The sequence below is a fragment of the Carex rostrata genome, chromosome 3 (assembly GCF_964058835.1).
Source record: "Carex rostrata chromosome 3, lpCarRost1.2, whole genome shotgun sequence".
NCBI lineage: Eukaryota > Viridiplantae > Streptophyta > Magnoliopsida > Poales > Cyperaceae > Carex > Carex rostrata.
Window position 1 is genome coordinate 11,647,609 of NC_135920.1, and position 5,102 is coordinate 11,652,710.

The window sequence follows — 5,102 nt, forward strand, 5'->3', positions numbered from 1 at the left end:
GACCATGTCGGTGCTTATAAAGGTGGGGTCACGATTGTAGTAGGTTTGAGACATTTTGGGTGAATATATTTTTATAATTATTTTAAAATTATGTTTTATAATTTTCCTGAAAAAAAATATAAAATAGAAGAATATTTTGGAAAAAAAATTTATGAGATATAAATTTATGAAGTATATTTGTTAAAAGAATTAAACGAATAGGCGTCCCTGAAGCCTGTGCTATTGTTAACGCAGGGGCCGCGCGAACGCGTACCCCCTCAGAAACAAATTACGACATCCACTCTGCCATTTGGGCAGATGGTAGACCAGAGCTCCCACAAAGTGCAATGTGGGCCTCTAATCTAGGCCATGAGTCTTCTTGATCGCTCATCGACCCCGTCCAGGTAAGTGAATTCATATCTTCTGCATTAACTCAAATTTTGAGTTAAAATGTGGACCGTCCGATTGAGATCTGTACTAATATTAAAGGGCCCCATACGTTATAGGCTTGGGCCGGATTGGTCCAAATTTTAATCGTATGGTTCAAAAATTAACTCAAACGGTACATTAATGCAGAGGATACGTGTCCCCAGGTAAGTACCTTTCTACGCTGCACCTTTCGCTTGTTTTGTAGCCCCTCCTCCAGTCCTCCGTACTGTTCTTTTTATGGTTTTTTCTGATTTTTTCTGGTTTTTTCTGGTTTTTCCTGATTTTTTTTGGTTTTTTTCTGATTTTTTTGGGGGGAAAAATCAAATTTTTTGAATTTTGAACTGTGATGAACAGTACTCGGGTATACGGGTATGGGTACTCGGGTAGTCGGGTACGGGTTTAGTCGGGTACGGGTTAACTCGGGTAGGGTAAACTCGGGTATTGGTCTAAAATAACGGGTCCGGTCCGGTTTTTGCCCGTACCCGCGTACCCGAGTACCCGACCCATACCCGGGCTCGGGCACGGGTACCCTAGCTGGCGGGTACGGGCGGGTACGGGTGGGTATACCCGTTAAGGGTATTATTCAACCTCTAGGAGCAGCTGACTGCTATGGACCTTTTAATTATAGGAGGCCTGTTTATCATTGGGCCGAAATTGAAATTGAGAGAAAACTCTAAAATTTTGACTACATCGCCGAAGATTTAGTTTGGATTTGGGAGTAGTCCAAGTTCTCTCTTTTTGTCGCTCCTCAAATTTCAAAGTGTTTTATATTAATACTTGTGAAGAAAATACTTTATTAATTTTTGATCTCCTTCATAAGTCCAATCTGCCGAGCAACTTAGCTATGCGATTGTTTCAAAACAAATATCTAAGTTCTCTTAGCCACACAGTATACGTAATAATATTCAATGCACTGATTTAATCATCAAAGATCTAACATCTGATCGGTAAAAGTATATTTTTTTTTATGGTTTAAACAATCTAATAATTAATAAATATTCATCACGATAAATTACGGAGTTTAATCGAAAAAAATAACGGAAGGGTTATCAAAACGGCTATAAAATATTTTAGAAATTTGATTTTTATGCTTTGAAAAACAAGACAGTCAGCTATAAAATAATTAATATTGAAATCCTACTATATTTTTTCATAATTAATAAAAAGTAAATTGAACAAAAAATATTAACATTCGAGCCCGTACGTAGACAGGCAAAAATGAAATACCGCATAAATAAATAAATATACTTTGCAAGATGTAGTGCTATTAAGAGCAGTGTTGTAAATAACGGAATGTTCATGTCGGACGGATGAGGTACTATCAAACGATTAATCAGTATGTGATAGATTAATTATAATTTTGTTGACAATTTTGCATTTTTATTAAAATTATGTGCATATACTCATAATTTATTAAAAATAATTAATTTAACTCATCAAACTAATTGGAATCTAACTCCTGGCTTGAACCAAACAGAGAAGAGTATGATCCTGAATCCAACATGCCTAGGGTTTTTTAAAGCCACCATAATTACGACACTGTGAAGGAGGTGAGCTTTTTTTGGATCAAGTTACGAGTATGTTGCAAGTTTCAAATTTTGAGCGGATGTTTATTTGAAAGAAAAGTGATACTGAGTTGCTGAAAGCAATTCACAGATACAAGCATGCTATGAACTATATATAATCACATCCTTATCACATCCTTATGCAACGATAATTGCAAGTAGTGGGATGAAAAATGATATTAAGACTAGTAAATGATGCTTATAAGAAAATAATGTTGCAAAGTGTTTTAGTTAATTGTCTAAGATAAATTTTCCATTTTTATCAAATTTTACCTCAATTTAAACTATAACATAATGTTATAAATCAGTGTTCTAAATAGCTAGCTATATATAGTAGCGCTATAGCTTTTCCGGACCATAAACGCTAAGGTATGAAATAAAAGTGCGCTAACTCAGCTACGACCGCTATAGCTATAATAGCTGACTGCTATTACCGCTATATGCGACCCGCTATAGCTACCGTTATGCTACTGGTTTTTTTTTTTTGCAATTTATATGGGCTTATGTACTTTTGTACTTTTATTCTTATTTCTAATGCTACATGGTCTTCTACGATAAGTATGCTAAACCAAACTATGTGTTTTTGTTTATTTGTGATTTATTCTCTCATTTTATATCGAGAAATATTCAAATATTAATTCTTCATTTTGATTGCTCTTCGAATAGTATTCATTTGTAAAATTAGTATCGTTCGTTTCAATTGAACGCTGATTTTGATTATTATTATAATATATAAAATGTTTAAATATCTATATTGACTTCATTTACCTTATAAAATTAATTGCTCTTTATCTATTATAATATGTAATACTATGAAGTATGAACTATTAAATAATATTACTTTTTAGATTTTTTTCTTCTTCTTATTTGCGTAATTGATAAAAAGTATAGACTTAGATTAGTTGTCATTTAGTTGTTACATAAATTCTGTAATATTAATTATATTGATAATTAGTAGAAATATATAATATAAAATTTGAAAAGGGAAAATCGCTATGTATGATAGCTTCCGCTATAGCTACGCTATTCGCAATAGCTTTTTTTTTTGTCTCCTCGCTATGCCGTTATAATCGCTATTTAGAACCTTGTTATAAATAGTTATATATGGTTGATTTCCCCCAATATTTAATTACAATAAATAAATAGTTGGTATTGTTCAAATAATATATCAAATGGTTAAAGTTATCTATATATTCATGAAGAATGTTATAGCACATCAAATTAAAAATGATGACGAAGAGTCATGAAACATGCTAAATAATGAGACACCACAAACAAACAAAAACAAAAAATACATGGGATAATATCACACAACTACGATGAAATATTGGCACATGAAATATGTAGGATCGTATTACACAACTATGATGAAATATTAACATACATAATATTTAATACAATAATACATGTTCTACAGTGATACAAAATGTTAAATACATGTGATCATATTATACCGAAATTTTTAAATGTAATATTTTCTCAAAAAAAAAAACCAAAAAATCATCTTTTTTGAAATATTCAAATTCTTTCATGGCTGCATCTAGCGAATGCAGACTCATTTACTAGAGGCCTCATCTAGCGGATGAGGTCTCAAGATAGAGTCCACACCCAAATACATAAAAAACCTCATCTAGGAAAAAAAATGGGGCCGCATCCGCTAGGTGCTGACCCTATTCTGGGGTCTCATCCGCTAGATGCGATCCCCAGTAAATGGATCCACATCCGGTAGGTGTGGCCATGGCAAAAATCAGATTTTTCAAAAAAGAAGATTTTTTGGTTTATTTTTTTTCAACAAATAATACATTTAAAAATTTAGGCATATTATACAATAAAGTGTAAGAAATACAATGTAGATGATAAAGAAAAATAAATCAAAGTGCAGATTGTACAATATAATTTGTGTACATAATCTAACATTATCCATAAACGAACATACTTTGTTAACTATGAATCATGTTTTTATGTGCCATTAATATTTGCTTTCTTTATTACCTTTAAAGAAAGAGTGAGATGTGTACTTTGAATCAGTGTTGTAAATAACAGTATGCGATCTTCAGATAGATAGGATATTGTCAAGCAATTAATCAGAAATGATCGACTATAATTGGAAATAATCAGCTTATTAGTCAAAAAAATATGTAACGACTTGGTCACCGTCAGTAACTAATCGCAGGGGCGGATCTACTGTAGCACGGGGGGCAGCCGCCCTTTTGGATTTCGTGTTTTAGTGGTGATTTATTGTTACCGATCGACTTTGTCCCTTCCTGAAAATTTGTTTGCCCCCCTCTGTATGTTTGATTTGTAATTCGGGTTAAATTTGTTGTTCGAGTAATAATCTTTTTCATCTATTTGACTAATTTGCAGAAACATACAATTATTGAATTTTACGATTTCTTCTATTTTTGAAAGATATGTAGGTTCAAGTTAAATGAAATTGCATTATGGAATACTTGGACTGAAGAAATCATGAAGACATTTATCAAGAATACAAATTGTAAAATCAAAAGCTTGGTAAAATAAGTTTGAGGCTGTTTAAACATGGATCAAACGTTGTAACGTTTTAGGCCTGTTAGAAACGCTGAATTAACATATTGATCAAACTCAGAAACAACTTAAAACGTTATAACGTTTTTATAAACATTGTAACGTTTTAGGATTGTCAGAACTACTGAAGCACAGTTGTACAGAATCAACTTAAAACGTTGTAACGTTTTAGGAATGTCAGAACGTTAAGTACAGCTGTATCAAATTCAAAATTTAAGTAACAAACGTTGTAACGTTTGTCAATCGTTACAGTGATTTAATTAAATCAGCGTTGTAATGTTTGACAAAAGTTATAACATTTTAAATAAATCTGAGCTTCAGAAATTTCTGTTTTTGATCAAGATTTTACAATGCAAAACGTTATACAAACGTTATACAATTGTTGTAATGTTTTACTGAGCTGTCTGAAAATTTTAACCCTAAATCGCATTTTGAACTAAAATGTTGTAACGTTTTAGGTCAAACAGCTCATTTTTGAGCTGTCTCTATAAATAGGGCTTTGGGCTTTCTTCCCAAAGCATCTTAGCCGACCCTAAACTTCTAAAAAATGATTTTCTGAGAACTTAGCTTACTTCATTGTTGTGA

The 5,102-nt window shown here is 32.3% G+C and overlaps 1 non-coding gene across 1 annotated transcript; it reads right to left on the reverse strand.

Moving 5' to 3' along the window:
• Positions 1-231: 231 nt before the first annotated feature.
• LOC144552345 (U1 spliceosomal RNA) lies at positions 232-391 on the reverse strand. The gene has a single exon (XR_013511080.1). It is a non-coding gene; the product is annotated as a U1 spliceosomal RNA (small nuclear RNA).
• Between the last annotated feature and the right edge of the window lie 4,711 nt (positions 392-5,102).